The sequence below is a fragment of the Sarcophilus harrisii genome, chromosome 1 (genome assembly GCF_902635505.1).
Source record: "Sarcophilus harrisii chromosome 1, mSarHar1.11, whole genome shotgun sequence".
NCBI lineage: Eukaryota > Metazoa > Chordata > Mammalia > Dasyuromorphia > Dasyuridae > Sarcophilus > Sarcophilus harrisii.
The window spans coordinates 424512119-424534740 of record NC_045426.1 but is presented as its reverse complement, the minus strand read 5'-3'; the positions used below and the strand labels follow the sequence as shown (position 1 = coordinate 424534740).

The window sequence follows — 22622 nt, the reverse complement described above, 5'->3', positions numbered from 1 at the left end:
TAAAGCCCTTAAAGTTAAAAAAAAAAGGCAGGGTGAGAAATAGAAATGAGCTGTGCAAAGCAATTTTATAATGTGAAGTCAAAGGAAGCAAAATATGAGACTGGTAGAAAAAAGTAGGTTTTATCAACCGGAGTATATATTATTATTATTGGTATATAAATGTGATAACATTGGTCTATCATGTGTAGGAAATGCACTTTTGTTTGTCCCCTGCCCAGAAGTGGTTTTCCCTGAGCCAGCCACTTTTTAACTGATCCCCTTTGGGAACAAGACTAAGCAAATGTGAGACAGCAAAAACTTGGGGTGAATCTGCGGCCATGCATGGGACTAATTTTTTTTTCTCTGCCCAAAGCTAAATGACCCATATGGGGAAACACCTGCTGCTCTGGCCTTAAATGTACCATGCTTTAAAAAAATAAGGAAATCTGTTATATCTTTTGACATGAAATACAAAGATATAAACAGATATGCTCAAAGGATGAAAATGCAGGATATGGTTTCTTGATGAATGAAATTCATATTTTATATAGCTCTATGGTTTCAGAGTTCTTTCACATATATTACCTCCTTTGGGCTTCCACACAATCCCATTAAGTAAGAACTACTAGTATTATTATTCATTTTATAAAAATGAATCTGAGAGTTTAATGACTTGTCCATATTCCAGCTTCTAAATGACAAATGCAAGGTTCAAAATAAGAATTCCGAACTCTAAGTCCAGAGCTGCCCTAGACTACTTTTGAAACTGAAGCTCATATAAACAAAATACGTATACATTAACCTAAACCTCTTTCTCTGTATTGTATCTGTATATGTTTATGTGTAAATACGTTTATATGCACACACACATATATATATATATATATATATATGCATACACACATATGTCTATTTATCCAGCTACGTATATAGAGGATTTCCCAAACTCTTAGTGTAGTTTTAAACTTTGAAACTTCAGTAAGATTTTTGACAGCTTAAATATACACCTGCATATGCACATTTACACATGCATGTATAAATATGTAAATGTACAAACATGTGTGGGTTTATATGTGAGTATGTGTATGTATAAGAAGGTTCCTAAACTAGAGTGTATAGAGAAATTTCAAAGGGGTCAATGGATGTGGATGGGAAAAGAAATTAAATTTATATTTAAGTAAAATTATTTTTATTTGTAACATTACACATTTTGTTTTATGCATTTATATTATTCTGAGAGGCTTTCCATGGGCTTTGGCAGACTGCCACAGGGGATATGGCACAAAGAAAGGTAAGGAACTCTTTATATACATAATACATATCTACACATATGCTCACCCTATCTGATTTTTTCTCCTCACTTTAATTTCATTATAAATTGTTTTAATAAAAAAAGTCAGCTACAAAAATTAAAGATTAGAAATGAATTTAAAGGCATAAACAATTACATTTTATTTGAAGTAGCCAAGATTTGAAGTAGCAAAAATAACAACCATAATATAAAAGAAAGATTGTACCAGCAAGAATAACATTAAGTTTACTTTTGAATCCTGAAAAACTAAATGTATTTTAAAAACATAAACTTAAAGGTCTATCCCATTTCCAGATGCAAATTTAGAATTAAAAAATCAAAATGACAGAGTGCTGCTAATCCTGCTTAGGAAGATATAAATTGTTAATCAAGCTTCAGGCAACATTGTTTAAGACTGAGTTTAATAAAAAACCTGCCTAAAGGAAGAAGAGACTTGGTATCCGGAATCTGAAGGCTGGGTACCCCCATTGGCATCTTTATACCCTCAGGCTCTCAGGGCACCATTGATATGGTATCCTTTGAAATAGGACCCCTTTTAAAAGATTCTGAATTATTAAGTATGATGTTATTAGAATTAAAATATAATAAGCTAGATTTTTCACTGGAAAGGAATAAATTTGAAAGAAAATAAAGTTGGCAAAATGTTTATCTAAGTTACTATCCTGTGGTCCAAAACTGGTGTAGCATCTTTTGAAAATCAGCTTGTTAAGTAACAGTGTTCAGCTCAGATGCTTTCAGGTAATCATTCTGGTGACAGAGGAGCTATGTTATAATAAAGTTACCTCTTTATTTTATTAGAATTTATCTAGGCCATAAAATTATTTACATTTATTCCTGAAAGACTCTTACTGTCTAGAAATTCCTATAATTAACCTTCCAAAAATCTTTCCTGAAAAATCATTCTTAGGGAGCAGTTATTTATCAGGTAAGCAGAATGGGGAAGTAATTGTTTGACAAACTGAGCATTTCTTTAAGGTTTTGTTTATCCACAACTTCTCATTAGTACCCAGATTGTTCACTTAACATACAGCACTAATCTTATTCAATGCTTTGAAATCTTCTTGCATGATGTCATGGATATTATTGCATATTTCTTAATTATCATCAAGGGCCATTGGTTGAGCTGTAGTGTTCTATGTCTGGTTTCTTTCATCAACCATGACAATCAGATTATCACACAGAATGCAAACAATTTTAAAAGCCATTTTAATATGATTATAAATTGGAGCACACACATACGTTAAATGAATACTATCAGCTTCCTAGGAACACAATGAAAAGCTTCTTATTTACTGCTACCTAATTAACCTACCTTTTGGCTGCTTTTTGAGGGACTGATTTGTCTTTTGGCTTATTTGGGTTCCCCTAAATCTCTATTTTATATCAAAATTCTAATCCAAGATGCTGGGGTACACTTGATGTGAAAGTTAATTTTTTTTTTCTAAATTAGCAATCTTACCCTTTTTTTTTTTGGAAAAGTCTAGTCGCCTCCTTTTCCCTGATAATCAATATAGATCCTGCCACAGAATCTATTAATGAAATTTGTAGACAACCTACAACTTCTATGAGACATAGCACAATGCCTAGAACACAGAAAATGCTCAATAGATATTTACTGAATCGATTGGAACTGGGCTTATTGAAATATTTTGGGAAAATAAAAAATAAATTCCTAAATAGTTAATTTGAGAAATTTATGCACCCCCACAAGTAAATGGGAGAAACAAACAATCAGAGTTCACAATGGGAATCCTCAACATGCCACCTTTCTTTGTTCCATTTCAAAGGTGGACTCCAGTCTCTTGGACAAGGTTTGTTTGCCTACAATAACCACATTACCTTTTCTGAATGCAGAAGTTGTTTCAAATTTTGTGTGCTCCTAAAACCTTTTCATATTTTCAGGTTTGTGACTGATTTCTCCTAGAGGGCACTACAGATTAACTAATTCCTTCAAGCTCTTTTTGTCAAGGACTACCTCCCTTAGTGATCTCTTCCTGGGGAAAAGGCAAATTAGGGAGTCAACAGGAGAGGAAACCAGCTGTAGCATTGATTTTCATCAGATTTCCCACCTTTTTGAATCCAGTTTCTTCGCCCTGACAAAAAATCCTAACCCTTTACTCTTAAGTGAGTAGTTATGAGATAAGAACAATAACTGGGAAATGCTGCTGCTCAGGTTTGTTCAATTAGGATTCAACATGGAAATGTATAGGTTATATTTCAGAACACTGAATTGGTGAAGAGCAGATTCTGACTGCTTTGTGGTGACTAGTGAAATTAGAACCTGTTGCTAAGGGAAGCTCAGAATCAAACACAGCAGAAGCATGGATGGCAGTACACTAATGAATCAAACCAAACAAAACAAGCCCTTATAAAAGGCAACTCAAAATGGATGATCATTTTATTCTTGTGACTGACACATAAAAAGCAGGACTGTGGGTCTCTTAAAAATAAAGTGAAGAGGCATTTTCAGGAATCTAAAAAAACATCTTTGACATGTCTTGGTCAATAGTATACAAATCAGACTTCAAATTAAGGATGCCACTTCTCTGGTTCATAGGGTAAAAATTAGTTGAGATAATCAGATACAACTTTTTTATCTGCTGAACATTCATCAACCAACCAGGTACTCAAATTAACGACATACAAACTTTGAGAAAATTACACATAGTACAACTTCATCATTCTTGCTAAGGTAATCAAAAGATTCTTTTCAAAAGGTTTAATAAAGAGAACAGTAGGTGAGCAGCTTTTGACTAATCTAGGTTTTGGTCTGCTAACTTAAAAGGCATAGTCACTCTTCTTCACTCTACTGGGGTCAAAGAGAACTAAACACCAAGATCAATTGCTTTTCTTTGTAAAATTATTCCACAAATAGACAAGGCCGTAATAAAACCACAATGATTGTGATAACTAGGTAATTCCCTCTCCCCCCAGTTGCTATTTGTCAGAAGTCCTAATGATCTAGTAATAAAAGTACTACAAATAAGGTGAGCCTATTTTCTTACCCAAATACCAAGCATCTGATTTGACATAGGATTAGGATACTGCAAGATTTTATTTAAAGTAATAATAATCATAGCTAATATGTAAAGCTTGAAGGTTTGCAAAATACTTTACAATACTTTACAAATATTATTTTAATCCAAGGATAACCTTGGGAGAAAGGTGTTATTATCATACCCATTTTACAACTAGGGAAACTTAAGTAAACAGAGGCTAAATGACTTGCCCAAAGGCATATGACTAGTAGTGTCTGAGGCTGTATTTGAAAGTAGATCTTCCTGATCCTGATTTTAGTGTTCTATCTACTGCTCCACCATCCACAACACAACAAAACAAAATTAGAAAAACAAACAAACAAAAAAAAAACCCTCTTTATATAGAGTTTGAGGATCTAGTTTCCAGTTCCAGCTCTATTATTTACAATTTGTATGATCTAGGAAATTTATTTTGCCTCTCTAATACTCAGTTTACTCATCTGTAAAATGATGAATTGAAGTAATGAATCTCCAAGGTTTCTTTTTGCTTTAAATAGATGATCCTATGAAGATCCTGAAAAATTAGAGACAAATAGGAAGTCTCCATAGATTACCGGAAGTTTTCATTTCTTTTATTATTTGATGGGTAGCTGAAATATACCAGTTTAATATACTGTAGCTGAAAACTCATAGATTAAATTTTAGCTACCTCATTTTAGCTACCAATTTCAGTAGTTTCTATTTTTGTAACAGACACAAATAAACACATACAGGACACACCTTCCTCCCTACCCTTAACATAAACATAATTACTACCAGATTCATAGTTAGCTTGACTTTTAATTTCACTTGTTCCCATAATTTAATAGCACCAATAAATAATGAAATATTTTCAGCAGAAAAAAAGAGAAAAATAAAAGACTACCCATGATACTTTGGACAAGATAAACACTATTGATTTTTAAAATGTAAAACAAAGATAAGGAAACGATTTATGTCTACATTTTCCTTCCAAATATGTAATTTTGTTTATAATTCAAAAATTGCATAATTAGAACCTAAAGAGTATAGAGATTTCTACATGGTCATTTTAATGGTAAGATTTGTGAAAGACAGAAAAGCATATTGGAAAGTACCTTTAGTTACCAAATCAGCATCAGGTGATAGCTTTTTGACTTTTCTTTATTCTTCATTCAGTGTAACCAATGAGTTAACATTTATTTTTGCATATTTTTAAAGCTTTGGAGATCTACTTTTCTCATGCTATATGCTAGGTACTATGTTAGGTATTGAGGAAACAAGAGAAAAATGAACAGGCTCTGCTCTCAAGGAACTTCTGTCTTTTGAAGGATACCCCCCCCACACACACACACATACATGCATACATACAGGACATACATACATACATACATACAGGACATACAGCATACACATACATACACACATACACTAAATATAGGGAAAGCACAGTTCTAGTATTTTACTTTGTTTTCAACTCTGTGGCATACTTGTATGTTTTGGTATAATACTTTATTGAATTTTTTTTTTTTAAACTGAGAGAAGAATCCTTCATTCAGAAATTCTCATTTGAAGCAAGTGTGCTTATGGGCAAGACACACCAGTATAATAGTTTATAATAAAAAGAATCATAGTTTGTGCACATATTGTATTTGATGCCAAAGAAATACTAAATAAATGACAATGATGTTGATATGAAAGGAAAAAATGTCTTTTCATTTATCAGATAGGCTAGAAATCATATGAAACTTTACTTAATAGTGGCAATCAGGTAAAAATTACACTGAGAGAAACTAGTGAGAAGGTATTCCTTTAAAGGATCCAGTGAGCCTGAGATGCCCTAAGGTGAATAAAAGTCATATCTGTCAAGAGGAAAACTAAAATTACTTAATTTTTAAAAGTTCCTTCACTCTTCCCCATAAACTCTTGTCTCATTGCAGTGGGTATCAGATGATGGATTTCTGGGTCACCAAAATCTTTATGGTCAAACAAAGAACTCAAAATTTCCACAATGCTATTTCTGTTAACAAAGTCTTGCAAATATTTTTTAAATAAAAAAAAAAAAAACTTGTAAGAAGTTTATCTGCGCTCAAAATCTGCCTCTTCCTTGACAAAATCATATTATTTGAATCTCTTCTATTGCTTTTTATCCTCCCAGGTTACCCATAAGTCCTTCTATGGCTGACATTAAGCAAGCATCTATCCTTACCACTTTTTATTGAGTTCCCCAATTGTGCAAGTTGTTCCCATAAGCCTCAAGTCAAAAGAACTTGAAGTTCACCATATTTATATTCCTTTGTGATTCTCATTAGATTCATCCTCAGTTTTTCTAACCTCTGGCCTCTTTGACCACCACACATAATTAAGGCTGCTCTAACACAAAACACAATTATTTAGTATTAGTTGAAGATCTTGTTATTACTGTCTTTTATCACATTATACTATTTGTAGGTTTCCTTAGTTTGTGTGAGTATATTTGTTTTCATCACTATTGTCTAAGAAGATAAGCCCTAGGTCTCTTTCCATTACATTGGTGTGGGAAGGAAGATAATGTCAAACAATGATAACTATATTATTTTAGACCTTTATTGATAACAGTAGCAACTGTTAATTATTATAAGAAAGTCTTTTTAAAGAGCTAAGTAGGAGAATTCTCTCTGAGGTTCTACATTTTGAGTTGGCACTAACTGTAATATTTGTTTTCAGATAAGAATTCAAATCACTTTCTTGGAAGTCAATCTCCTTAGCTGATCCCTGAATGTAGAAATTTCATTCAATTTCTAGTTCTGTGAAACACTCAGTGAGGTCCCCTTCAGGCAATGACTACCATCTTACAATTTGCATTTCATGACAGGCAAGGGCTACATGATAATCATGCATATGAAGCTGCATTTCTTATGATAGAAAATAGTAATTCCACATATGGAAAAATGTCAAATCTGAACTTTTGTTTCTATTTTCAATTTGCCTCTGTACTTTTCTTATCCTCCCTTTTTCCATTTCCTTCACTTGTTACTAATCCATGGTCAACTCAATTAAACTAAATTTCTTTTGTGCTTTTCAATTTCTGTTGACCTGTGGGCCAATTGACTCTATTATAGAAGTATCATTTAGGTTAAAATAATTCAAAATCTTCCATCAAGGCAAGTTCTGTATTATTTCATTCATGAGTTGTATTCCTCAACAAAAAGTCTATATATCATTACGAAAAGATTGAGGCAGATGCTGCTTTATCAATACCAAGAATCAAATTTAATAGTAACATTCTAGCTGTAATTAAAATACTCTGCCTACAAATCTAAACAAAGTAGAATGATTAACTTAGAAAATAAATATAAAATCACTGAAAAGAGTTAGTAGATAAAACAAATTGAAACGATATCTAAGTATAGAGGGATAAAAGTATCCAATATCTTTTGAACACAGGTTATAGTGGAAATAATTGCATTTATAGAAAGGGGCATGGTCACTTCATTAAATTCTCTTTATGAGTACTTCAGATATGCTCTTGGGGTAGTTCAAGTCAAGTTAGGCTTTTTGCCTAAAGTATTTAGTTTATTGAATCATTTCTCTGCTATTTTTTGGCTTCAGGAACTCATCCTTAATGTATCTTTTGTAGTAGCTAAGGGTACATTTTACCTTATTGGAAGATCACTCATTCTTTCCCACCTTCCTATCTGGTTGCTTAGAGGGTCATAAAAACTCTCCACCTCAAGAAATAATGATGGTGTCTGACACAGAAGGTCTTAGAGGTCCTCATATAATTCACTGTAACAAAGAAATGGGATGGATAAAAAGACAGAAACAGAGTGCTATGGATATTTTAGAATAGTGTAATCTTTTGGATTTTCAGAAAAAATGAAAGCCCAACAACATATCATACATCCAATTTTAGGAAAGCACCTCAATTCCTTTCTTCTCCAACCAACAAATAAACAAATATAAAAGGTATCCCTTCCAATATTTTCCCAAAATCATTAGAATGATGTCACAAAAGTAGAATTGACAGATAATTTCTTGTTTTTTAAAAACATTCTTTTTTCACAATTTAGCACAATGTTCCAATTCTTTATATTTATTATGTATTATTCACAATTTAAGCCAGAAGAGGTTGGATTATCTACTTTTTCACATTTTTATGAAGCAAATAAGGTAAACTCAGTAGACATTGGATAAACTGCAACACTATTAAGAAATGCAATTCCGATTGAGTCATTTCTTTCCATTTTTATGAGGCAGACCCCAATTCTTATAGACCCCAAAGAATGGGCTGCCATGACTAAGCAAGGAATATGAAGAAACTAGCTTCTGCCGGATGTTATCTCATTTAGAACACATTTCAAACTTTAGAACAGATTTTTAAATTGGAAGTTGAGCCTTGTATAGTGTCAGCAGAAGAGACTGATTCACCACAGAGAACTTATCTAACTCCAAATGCCAGCAAATGCCTTTTAAAGGAGTAGGGTGCCCAAAAAGCATCATAATAAAACAAAATTATGTACTAAAACAGACAATCCCCATTGGTGACATGCACATCTAAAAATCTGTTGGCCTCTTTTTAACAAATATTTATATATGAATGGGTATTTCTTTAAATCAGAAGCCACTAAATCAGCAGAAGTGAAGAAGTTCTAAATATTTTGGAAAGGGTTATTATGTTCCCACAACTTTTCTCACAGCCATAGTTTTTATGCCATTTTTTCTTGAATCATAATAGTAATGTCATTGTACCATGGAAAATGGATTTTTTAAAAGTGTAAATCAACTTAATTATTAACAAGGATATAACAGTTGCTTAAGGAAGTACATTTTTGGCAAGGTTTGGAAAAAAAGGAAATCTCATTTTAGAGTTTTCCATGAATGAAAGCATATTGCTACTATTTTAATTTAAATATATGTGAAATTCTCATTGTGTTTAAATGTTTAACTAGAGACATGGGAAAAAAAAAAAAAAACAAACTATGAGGTACTACAATTGGAGACATCTACATAAGTAAAAAAGATGGTGAGCCACTATCTATACAAAGAAATCAAGCTATGCTAGAAATGCATTTTTCCCTTTCTTTTTAATAAAGAAACTGCTAATATGTTTTCAAAACTTTAGATAGCAAAATTCATCCTGCAACTGTAAAGCTGAGAGAAATGCACAGGATGACCCACTAGAGGTCCCTTCCAACCAAAAAAGTTTCTAAAATTAGAAGAAAACCACTGCATCTGTAGAATAAAGAGGAAACAAACATATGTAGAGGAACTAGGACTCAGGAGGGGTGTCCACACATTTCATATCCTAAGGAAGAAAAGATGCCCTTCATGAAAACACTTGGTCATTTTCCAGCCAAGTTAACCATACTATTGCTCAATTTAAAAATCAGAACTTTCTGCAAAGTCCAATATACTAGTTGAAACATTTCTAGCAAAGAGTATATACTATCTGGCACTATGTTTAGGTCTATCACTATGCTTTCAATCTGAGCTATTTCAAATATATCTGAAACAACATTTTCAAAAGACATTTTCTCCTTAAAAGGAATATTGCCTCTAACAGTAAGTTTCTACTTTCAAAGCTGATGGAAGTGGTGGGTGGAAGAGGGAAGGTGTACATTTTTGATAGCAAGCAACCTGGAAAATGATGGTTTTTGTTTTTCTATTTTATCTTTTCAGTGTTAGTATTGAAAAGTGTAATTGGAAAGAATTAATGCAAAAATGTAATATCCTAAGGGATTGCTAAATCCCTACAGTGATTCTCACATGCCAATTCCTTATAACGGTTGCAAAAGATAATTGCAGAGAATTATAGTAGAACTGAATCATTGCCATTTTCCTTGAAAAATATGTTGTGTTTCTTAGGATTTTCTGGATTAAAAAGGGTTCTCCTTTTACCTCAAAAATATCAAAAAATAAATTAAAATAAGTAGAAATATACTATATACCTTGTTTCCTTTCTTCACCCTATATACTCTTCCAACTAGTCAAAATCTACAAGTGTAAAGAAAATCCTAAATGATTCCCCCCCAGTATACTGCTGGATTCTTTTATGACTTCTGAGCAAAAGGAGCTCTCCACTGAAAATCTGCCATGTAGCACAAACTTCACCCTCTATTTATGACACAATGAAGACATCTGATTGATCATGTTCATTATATCCTCCCTCCCACAACTTGTTGACTTAATTTTCTTTAAAACAATAAAGTCAGAAAACACCGGGATAAAAAAAAAAAAAAAAACACTCCTACACCTTGGATCAAGGCATTTAGGAAGAATAAACTATATATACACATATATGTATGAATGTATGTAGAAACACTTAGATTTCCATGCTAATCTTTTTAGGTACACACAACTACAAAAGGAAAAGGTAAAACAGATCAGATACTACTTTATTGTGGTTTGAAGATTATTTTTTTGATATTATAGCAAAGAAAATGCTATGTTAAAGTTACATTTTTCTTGTTTCCTTTTCCCAGTGCACAAAATGCCTCTTGCTACCTTTTTAGTACTGGAAAGATTTTATATATATATATATATATATATATATATATATATGTAAAATGTGTGTATCAACATGACATAGCCAAATATGTACAAAAATATTTCTCATATATATATATATATATATGTATTTCACCCTCCTCCCCACCATTTCTTTTACCCCCAAATGAAAACTGAAGCCATAGAGAGCTACTTAAGTAGTCTGGTCATAGAATTTACTTTAAGAGTTGTAATAAAATTCTCTAGCATGAATATCACAATGAAATTCTTGGACAGCGGTTCATTCTTGAAATATCATCAGCAGATGTATGGGTATTCTGGGTATAATTCAGGTCATTAAACTTCTTGATCCTTGAATGTCATCTAGAGTTTCTTAGTTGAACATACACTTGCACTTACAAAGAACTGCATTTAACTCCCCATAAAATATGGATTTTATTGCAGCAGTGACAACACTTCTTCCCCTCCCCCCCCCCCCCCACCCCCCACTGACCTCCATAGAATCACTGATCACCGGTCACAAAACTCCTTACACAATATCTAAATCCAAAATTAGATCCATGTCTGTAATTGTAGTTATGTATAAACTAAAACAAAACAAAACAAGCCCACTTACCAGCTTAGTATAATTTATTCTGGACATTAATTCATTTAGGACTAGGTACAAGTATTCCAATTTTCTTCTGTCTAACCCTATAAAAACTACACACACTTGCTCCCGTCCCTGTCCCAAGAACACATTGCTATCGAGAAGACTTGGTGTCTGGTCTGTCATTTTCCGTAACAACTCCAGGGCCGCACATCCACCAAACCACTGACTTTTCCCTCCACTCTGGGTTCCACATGCAGAGTACTGCACTTTATAATAGGGGGACTTTTCTATCAAACGGAGCCCCTGTGTACCAGGTCCACCAGAATACACTGTCCAAAAAGTAGATGCGACCAGCTTCCTTCTCTCCTTGTCTCTAGCTAACTACTCACTGGAACTAAAGTTTTCCTGTTCCACAAACATTCGTATATGCAAAATGACCTGGACTCAAAATACACCTGGCTAAGCCTTGCCCCCTCCCTGGGCAACATAGAGAAGTGTCCACGCCCGTTGACTCTGCTCCCAAGGGCGCCGGCTGCCCGCACAAAAGAGCTGCCAACTTCGCAAAACGACCCAGTGTAAGCCGCAGCTATCAAAGAAAGAGCAGAAGCGAGTGAGCTCCTGCAGAAGGCAGAGAGCGCTACATTTGCCCTACATCACTCAGAGCCTGGAGGAAATCCTTACCCGCAGACACAGAGCCCTCAGCTTCGTGGAGAAGCACACTGGTCACTCTGCGGTCGCAATGCCTTTTCCACCTGGGAGTGAGCTCCCAGCTCCCGGGGCTGCCGGGTGTCTCCACCTCTGGCGAAGCTACCAGCACGAAACTAAGGGTTTGACTCTTAGAGCATCTCTTTTAACTCTGGCAGGCATATAGCGGAAGCTGACGGGACCTCTAGCGGATTGTTTTCCATTCAATGATAAAATACAAGGACAGAAAACACAGCTAAAAAAGCAAACCAAATACCCCAACAAAATAAGAGATTACTTTAACCCTTTTTCCTAGTTACAAACATGGAAAAATTCTGCTACCGGTTTCTGCGGCTGCGGCTGCTGCTGCTCCAGCCGCTGCTCCAGCTGCTACTGCCCCCACTGCCTTCGCTGTCGTTGCCGCCGCCGCCGCCGCGGTTGCCACTGCCGCTGCTATCGCCGCTACCACCGCTGCCTCCTCTACTCCCGGAGCTGCTGCTCTGTTAGCTTACACAGTTCCCACTGCTTCCTGCTTAAACTGCAGCACTCAGTATGGGAAGGTGTTGGGGCTTAGGGAAAGCAGGCTCTTCTGGGCACACACTGATTTGCAAGTGAATGGAGTGGGAGGGTGCAGAGAGAGGAGGACTTTGTTAAAGAACCCCGGTCTCACCCCCCCTCCCACCCTCACCCACCCCCTACTCATGATAGAATGACTCCCAGTGTTTGAAGTCCAGAGCAATCAGCTCACAGTAATCCTCCGTCAGCGGTAGTATGTGCAAGGATTTTTTTTTTTTTAAGGTTACAAACATACTCGGAACTTGTGTGAGTCCATATGTTTCTCGCCTTCTACTATTGAACTGTCGCCTTTATACTATTATCAGAAGTGATTGAGCATTCCCTCCTCCCCGCTATTCCCCTCACTAAACAATTACAATTTCTCAGTAAAATAGAACCATGTTTTCAGCTACCAGGTCAGGTTCATAATGTTAAAGAATACTAAGTGCCAGCACATATAATGCATTTCCCTTGGGACAATTCCTCCATTTATCATTTTTTTAAGATGTAAATAAAAGGTGACCTTCACATACACACACATACACACACACACACACACACACACACACACACACAAGCTATACATCCATACATTCTGTCCTCTTGCCTCCTTCCTCCCGAATAAAAGAGTATTTTTGAATTTAGGTTTTTTTTCTTTGTTAATGCTTCTGTTTGGTAGCATCAGGAGGCAGTAAGTACCAGGGAGACCTGTTTTCTAGGGTTTAGAAAAAGAGTCTAGAAGCTCAAACTCTTGAAGTCTATCTTCTGGCTCTGACAACTATCCGTTGCCCAACGGTGGTGGAAGTAATCTAATCCTCTCTATTGATAAATGTTCTTCTTTGTAAAATGCTTTAATGCAAACGTGTGGGAGGGGGAATAACGACAGCACAAAGATATTTCTATATTCTAAGCTTCTGAAAGTTTTTGTAATCCATAGATGAAAGTTGTCATACAAGTGATCCTTTAAAGTAAGCACTTAATATTCACACAATTTCTCAGCTATCTAAAATTAAGAATTAGAAGAATAAAGGTGTAATCATTTGATAAATGGTTTCTAATATCATGAGCTATTTTAAATGATAATATTTTAAAAACTTAAATTCAAAGTTGCTCTACTCAAGAGTACCAGATGGGTGATTTAGGATTTTACCCCCAAGATGGGGTCAGTCTGACAGGGAACTTGCCAGAAAAAGAATTAAAAATCAAGTTCTGCCCCTTCAAAGGGCACATGAAAATGTCGGTAACCCTCTAAGGAAGATTTTATCCCTAAGGGTTCCTTACTATTAAGACTTCCAAAGGCATCGCTAGATCGGATTTCCCTGTATAGTTAAATGGGACTGGCTCTAAAGTCTCTTAGGAGAATATTTTACTTCTCCAGGAAGATGGTCATTTGCAGTGCCAGTAAGAGTGAATTAAACTGAAGCTGAGGGATTTACAGCAGGTCAGCAATATTCCATCAAAATATATATGGAATTGACCTTAGTGTAGATGGCTAAGATGTTTGGTATCACAATACCTTCAGTTTTTGTTCTAGAATAGAATGTTTAAATTTGTTACCACCTTAACAAACAGGAACATTTTTTTTTGTACACCTATCTAAAATCTTCTCATGGGATAAAAAAAAAATCTGTTTATCTGTTTCCCACTCAATAGTTAATTTCTTAAGTAATCTAGATGTGTAATATATCTGTCAGACTATAACCAAGTGTGAATACATATGAAAAAATAAAAAAGAAATTCAGATTTCAAATACTTCTAACAGGAGAGAGTCATGTAGGTAGTAAGAGTTATGTGATTTATAGTATGATTTATTTTTAAAACCCAGGTCATGGGTTCAATGACCATTTGATATGGTTAGCCTTATAGGCAGAAAATCATTCTACTGTGTTCCCCCAGACTACACTTCAAATTCCAGTCAGCCTTTTCACAAAAATACACTGTTCTCATAAGAAATTATAAAGAAAATGTTTTAAGTTAGTACAATCAAATACAGCTATGAATCCCCTATATTCCACTTTCTACCTCCAAAAAAACCTATTGAAAATGAGAAAATTTCACTATTCTGGCATATCTAGAACAGTGATACTCATATTCTATTTTTTTTCTTGATACGATGAAAGATTGTTACAAGCTCCTGACTAACAGATTCCTAGAATCTCAAAATTGGAAAGGTCGCCAGAGGTCATCTAGTCCAACCCATATCTGAACAAAAATCTACTGTATAGCACAAGGGGCAAGTGACTCTTCAGAGTGCTGCTTGAAGACTTCCATTGACAGGGACATCTATGTCCATTCATAGCAGTCCATTTCATTTTTGCATAGTTAAATTTGTCAGGAACTTTTTCATTGCCTTTGACTAAAATCTGCTTATCTGCTTGTCTGCATTTTATCTTTTTTGGACCAAGAAAGACAAGTTCTATATAATAGACATATTTAGGGGCAGCTAGATGGTGTAGTGGATAGCTTTGAAGTCAGGAGAACCTGAATTCAAATCTGACTTTAAAATCCTTAATACTTCCTAGCTGCGTGACCCTATGGAGGTCTCAACCCCAATTGCCTCATCCAAAATAAAAGGTATCAGATCTCTTCTAAATTTTTTCTCTTCCAATTCTTTAAACCATTTTTAATGGAGGATGTATTACAGTTTCATGGTTACTTTTCTTGGAAAGTATTTGGGGTTGTCCATGTCCTTCTTAAAATGTAGCATCCAGAACTTAATATGATTATTTAGACAATTCTATATTTGAGACTTAAAATATTCTCAATGTAGTCTAACAAGGACAAAGGACAGCAGAATGATTTTTCCTCTTGTTTTATATAATATATCCCTTAGTGCAGTTTAAGATTAGCTTGGCTTTTTGGCATTCCATATAGTACAATTAATTCCTATCAATGTTGTGGACCACTAAAACTCCCTGAAGTTTTTTAACTACATCTTTCCTATTTTATATTTGGGCAACTAAATTTATATGTATTCTGATTAAATTTTAACTTCTTAGTTCTATACATTGTTCCATCCTATTGAGGTCTTTTTGGATCCTGAATCTATAATTCAATGTATTAGTGCTTCCTTTCAGTTTTGTGTCACTGGAAAACTTGATGAGCATATTACTTATGTTTTCATCCAAGTAATTTCCTTTTTTAATTACAGCTTTTTATTTACAAGATATCTGCATGGGTAATTTTTCAGCATTGATAATTGCAAACCTTTTTGTTCCAATTTTTCCCCTCCTCCCCTAGGTGGCAGGTAGACCAATACATGTTAAATGTGTTAAAGCATATGTTAAATACTACACACACACACACACACACACACACACACACACACACACATATCGATAGCTATTTTGCTGCACAAGAAGAATTGGACTTTGAAATAATGTACAAATAAACTGTGAAGGAAATAAAAAATGCAAGCGGATAAAAACAGAGGGATTGGAAATGCTATGTAATGGTTCACACTCACTTCCCAGAGTTCTTTCACGGGGTGTGGCTGGTTCTATTCATTATTGAATAAATGGAACTGATTTGTTTCATCTTGTCGTTGAAGAGAGCCACGTCTATCAGAATTGATCATCATATAGTATTGTTGTTGCCATGTATAATTATCTCCTGGTTCTGCACATTTCACTCAGCATCAGTTCATGTAAGTCTCTCCAGACCTTTCTGAAATCATCCTGCTGGTCATTTCTTACCAAACAATAATATTCCATAACATTCATATGCCACAATTTATTCAGCCAATCTCCAATTGATGGGAATCCACTCAGTTTCCAATTTTTGGCCACTACAAAGAGAGCTGCCACAAACATTTTTGCACATACAGATCCCTTTCCCTTCTTTAAGATCTCTTTGGAATATAAGCCCAGTAGTAACACTGTTGAATCAAAGGGTATGCACAGTTTGATAACTTTTTGAGCAGAGTTCCAGAGCTCTCCAGAATGGCTGGATGTATTCACAATTCCACCAACAATGTATCAGTGTCCCAGTTTTCCCACATCCCCTCCAACATTCAGCATTATCTTTTCTTGTCATCCTAGGCAATCTGACAGGTGTGTAGTGGTATCTCAGAGTTGTCTTAATTTGCATTTCTCTGATTAATAATGACTCATCTAAGTAATTTCCAAAGAAATGATTACTATAGTTCCAAAAGTAGATTTTCTGATGTACTCTACTAGACTCCAATGAAGCTCCATCCAAATTTATATGAATTCATTAATGACTTTTCTTTAGGTTCAGTCATTCTAAATCTACCAAAATATACTATCATCTAGCTTATTTCTTTCCACATGATCCACAATATTGACTTAAGATACTCTAGGAACTAGTTCATTTGGATAATCTGATAATTTAAATACAATGAGAATAGATAAACCCTCTCATTATTTATTTCACTTACATTGAGATTTCTGATTAAGCATTTCCCCCCTATCTTTTCTAATCCAAGTGACATTTTCCTTGGTTGTTGTTGAGTTGTTTCAGTCTCATTCAACTCCTTATGACCACATTTGGAGTTTTCCTGGCAAAAATATTGGAGTGATTATACAGTTCATTTTACAGATAAGGAAACTGAAGCTAACCAGGTTAGATGACTTGCTTAGGGTCACATAGCTAAGTAAGTATCTGAAACCAAATTTGAACTCAGGACCTCCTGACTCCAAGGTGGGGGGGAGGGAGGCTCTCTATCTACTGTGTGATCTAGCTATTCTTGATAGAAAGAATCAGTTAAGTGGAATGACTCAACACTCCTTCATCATCCATTAACATTGTCATATTTTCCCCTATGGCTGTAAGGGATGTTGAGGGCAGACTAGCATCTCTGGTTTGAGGGTTTGTCAAACCCTCATTAGGGCTGCTCATCTACTTTTGGTCTCCTGACATTAAATTCTCCTCTGTAGTTCTAAGAAGCCATAGCAAGTATAGTGGTCACACCCTGGCAAAACCACTGCAGCAGATTGGCTAAATTGTTTGAAACCAAATTCATTGATGAATTAGAGGGATTTACCACAAGCATGGGAAGACTGACAGAATAGCCTAATGAGAACAGTTTATTCCAATTGTCACAAAGATAGCTGAAGCACTTGCTGTGTAGTCCTTAGAGTTTGCTTGAACTTCAAAGATGTGGGGGTCATCCACTGCATCCCAATGATTCTGACTTTCGTCTTATCACTAGAATTAAATGTCTCTGGAAGAAAGAATGAGGCTTACAATTTTGCATAACTCAACCTCACAAATCTAATTCATTCATAAGCCAAGACATCACTTTGTGATGTCATCAATTCTTTTTGAAACAAAGGATGCACAAAAACAAAAATTCTCCTCTAGCAATAGCTAGTTCTTTACTTTGTCTCCTGCTTCCTCAATGTAACTTTAAAAAATCCTGTTAGCTATTCTTAGAGTTCACTACCAGTCTCTCATTATATTCTGAAATGTAGAGTTCCTGACAATTTTCTTACAAGACTGTGCATTTTTTTTTTGTATTCATCCTTCCTTAGCTGATCTTCTTTGTTTTTTATCTGTCCTTTTAAAAAAGCTAAATTGTAAGTCCCTCTGAATTCATAGGTGTCTTTTGAAATAGCTTCATTTCCTCATTGTCATAGAGATTATTTGTACTATTAAAATTTTATTTTTGAGAGCTTTCCATTAATCTTGTGTTTCCTTCCCCTATAAAATCTTAGAACTCAGGACAGGATGATCCTTGTTCTTTTAATAAATGATTTGAAATCTGCTTTTCTTAAATTTCAGGTTCATATCAGCCTTTATTTGGCTTTCCTTTCTTCTATCCCAGGTTATAAGAGGCAGCAGTAACTGTCTTCCAAGTTTCCAATCATTTCTACTTTGGAAGTTAATTCTTCACTCCTACTAAGAATCATGTCCATAATAATAGCTCCTCTGGTCACTTCCTCCATCTTTTGAGGAATGAAATTACTGTAGAGATCAATTAAGTATATATATTTTTTGCTTTTGGCAGACATAGAAGTCTAGTAAATAACCAGATAACCAAAGTTTCTCATTATTTTTATGTCATGGTACAGCTGTGATTTGTTTTCTGAAGCTCCTTTTCTATATACTTCCACAGAATTTTATTTCTCTTTGTTTCTTCATTGATAAATATTCTAATGCTCTCTGGCATTATTTTCCTCTCCAGCTTGTTAATGTTCTTATTGAGAATATATTCTTAATGTACACTGTTAACTGTACCACCTCTTGTATCTATTCTATTCCTTTTGAATGAGGTATGACTTCATACATTTAAAACTGGAAGATGAGGAAATTGAAATATAGAGAGATTAAGTCACTTGCCCAGGGTAACACAAATAGCGAGTGTCTGAAACACAATTAGAAATCAGATTTTCTTGATTACAAGTATAGTGTTTTGAAGTTCACTATATTATGCAGCTTCATTTCATAGCCAAGTTTTAAACTATGAATCTACTTCTAGAAACATGAATGTGAAAAAATGTGATGGGTTCCCAAATATATCATAACATAACTGTTATTTCTGAAACTTTAGGGAAACAAGATAAGAGAGAGGCAATATTAATGGAATACTCTTTGGGCAGGAGCTACAAATATTTCTACTGAGATAAATGGCAGGAACAGCTAGACAGTGAAATGGAGAGAGTGCTGGACCTAGAGTATGACTAGAACAACTAAACAAAAAAAAGATAAATGCACACCAAGCAAGATAGGTATTTTCCAGTATTTTTTGAATAATCAATTATTGCTTTTATAGTAGAATGGCAATCTCATCTAAGGATCAATTTAGGTAAGTCTTCCTGATCTTTATATTTAATTAATCATGATAAGTAGACTATAAGGGCCAAGATATTTCCAATTGATATATATATATATACACACACACACACACATATATATCAACAAAATTTTGGTTTACCTGGATTACACACATTTTTGTTACCATTCAGTTTTAAAAACTGAAAAGTTAATTCTATATGTAGCCACTAGGAGGACAAAAGGAAAATCATTTTAATTGAAACTATTGTAAAAAAAAAAAATATTAGTTTTCAGGGATATGGGGTGTTAGAAGGAAGAATGGTTAAGATCTTAGACTTTGAAAAAACTACAGTTCAGGATATTTAAATTTTAAAAATTATTTATTGCTAAATTATAAAGGATTACTTGTCTTTTTGTGATTCTACTTGTAATTTTCTGCAATCATGTAACATTTAGTCTTAATCCATTATTTAAATGTCATTGAAATCCATTTAAAGTTAAAGGAGAGGATGCCTCATTGAAACCTTTAATAGACATTAATTTCAAACATAACCAAATTTTAGATAAATTTTGATACTCTTTGACCCCATTTAGTTAAAATTAGCTAACTTTTTTGAAAGACAAATGCAAAACCAGTGAATGAAAACAAAATCTACTGATCACATTGAAGGGAGTTCATTTCATCTGTTTAGAAATTTAGAAATAGGTTTATGTTGAATAGTAAAATATGATTACCAAAGTTCTTCTTATTTATAGTTTATTGCATTTTCATGTAATTTTTCATGCATTGTCTTACTTGAATCTTATAATCATCTTGTGAGATAGGGTAGATTGTATTCTTATATTGTTGAAGATAAAGTAAGAAAATCAGAGAAGTTAAATGATTATAAATAAGGTCACACAATCTGTTAATTAGATTTGAATCCTTTAGCAAGCAATTCACTGAAATCTTCATTCAGCTATTTAATTTCTGTAGATGTCAGTATTCACATCTATAAAAACAAAAAAGTTAGTAATAGATCATTTTGAAAGTTTCTTGTTATGCTAAAATTTCATGATTTTAAAAAAACTTTTGGACAAAGAAATTGAAAGCAATGACGTTTCATTTATGAATTTGGAATTTAATAGATCATATATTTTATGTTAGATTTCCATGATTTATTTTCCTTTGACTTATTTCAACAAAAGAGTAATTAAATGCTTGGCATTGGCAAATGAAACATTCAAATCAATCTAATTCATCAAACATTAGGCACCTACTTTGTTCTTGATAGCTATATTTAGATAGTAATAAAAGGTTCACAAAATGCCTTATACATATTATCATATTTGATCCTCACAACAATTCTGTGAGTTAGGTATTATTGTTGTTGTTGTTTTATCACCTCCATTTTTATGATGAGGAAATAGAGATAGAAAAACTTTGATTGTCTAAAATCACAGCTATTATGTACCTAGAAAAGGGAATTATGTTATTGTATGAATATAATTTATCACTTTGAAAGAAGGAAAGGAGAAATAAAAAGCATTTTAAAGTGTTTATGGAATACTAGGAAATGTGCTAACTGCAAGGAAAAAGAAAAAGGGAAAAATAGACCGATTCCTAGAAAAACAATATAAAGCAAAAATTTACATTTTAATAAAGGGAAAGAAGAGTCACAAGAAAATGCTAGTTAGAGAGGTGTGATTTGGACTAGGTGTTGGAGAACTATAGAGTAACTGATTCATGTATTTCTTTTCAGAAATGTTTGACTTGTTTATTCTCCTAAAATTAGAGGCAAAAAATAGATTTGTGTGTAAATATTAAGTGATAAAGCATACATGGGTCCTGAAATGGGATAAAGGGGGCCATAGAGTAAGCAGCATTGGATAAACAATCAAATAATGGACTAAATTGTAAGATGGTGATCCTGAGCCCAAATTCCAACTTTGTTACTCTATACTTTCTTATGACCTTGGATAAATCATTTTATTTTTATTTGTTTCTTCACCTCTAAAAAGAAGGCATTAGATGATTTCTGAGGTCCTTTCAGCTCAAAATTTATGATATTATCATTCTAGTTTCATTTGAAAATCTTGAGTTCCTCACATTGAAAATCATTTTTATATCAGCCCTTCAAGTATTAAGTTTTTGGTTCTATTTTATCTATCTTTGTGTCCATTTGCCCATCTATCATCATACTCTAAAAAAAAGAAAAAAAGTGAATGAAGTAAAAGTGTCAGGGAGGATTGAATTATCCGGACAATTATTTTCATTCTGTACTTCATTTTGTATATATGTACCTAGCCAACTTTAATCCCTAAATCAAGGTTTGAGTTAGGGTTATTATGGTAATGATGACTGATTTCATGGGGGTACGCTATGACATTAATTCCTTTTCCTCCATCACCTCATTTTTCTGATCCATTTACCTCTTGACCCTTGAGGCTTTAAGGTATATACAAGATAAATTATTTCTTACCTTAAAGGTCAATAGGATTCTATAGAGAGCTAGTTAAAGCATTTCCTGATAATATTTTTTGGTGTGTACATTTTTCTGCATTATTTCATATGGTTCATGATTGAAATAATGCAAAAAAATGAAATTTTTTTATTAAAGCTTTTTATTTACAAAACATATGCATGGGTAATTTTTCAACATTGGCCCTTGCAAAGCCTTCTGTTCCAAATTATTTCCTCCTTTCCCCCAAACCCTCCCCTACATGGCAGGTAGTCCAATACATGTTAAATATGTTAAAATATGTGTTAAATCCAATATATGTATTCTTATTTATACGGTTATAATTTTTGCTGCACAAGAAAAATTGAATCAACAAGGATAAAAGCTGGGAAAGAAAACAAATTGCAAACAAACAACAACAGAAAGAGTGAGAAGGCTTTGTTGTGGTCCACACAGCTCCCATAGTTCTTTCTTTGGGTGTAGATGGCTCTTTTTATCACTGAACAATTAGAATTGGTTTTAATCATCTCATTGTGGAAGAAAGCCACATTTCATCAGAATTGATCATCATATAGTCTTGTTGTTGCCATGTATAATTATCTCCTGGTTCTGTTCATTTCATTTAGCATCAGTTCATGTAAGTCTCTCCAGGCCTTTCTAAAATCCTCCTGTTGGTCGTTTCTTACAGAACAATATTATTCCATGATATTCATATACCATAATTTATTCAGCCATTCTCCAATTGATGGGCATCCATTCAGTTTCCAGTTTCTTGCCACTATGAAAAGGGCTGCCACAAACATTTTTGCACATGTGGATCCCTTTCCCCCCTTTAA

General features: G+C 34.0%; 1 protein-coding gene across 2 annotated transcripts in view; it reads right to left on the bottom strand.

Moving 5' to 3' along the window:
• LOC100933622 (cadherin-6) overlaps nt 1-12460 on the bottom strand; it is a 161624-nt gene extending 149164 nt beyond the window's left edge. Inside the window, exon 1 of one of the 2 annotated variants that reach the window (XM_003759645.2) lies at nt 12395-12460. The gene's annotated coding sequence lies outside the window, so the exon portion shown is untranslated. Of the gene's footprint in view, nt 1-12049; nt 12314-12394 lie in introns of those variants that run through there. The other variant, XM_031946146.1, reaches the window with a different exon arrangement.
• Nucleotides 12461-22622: the final 10162 nt, after the last annotated feature.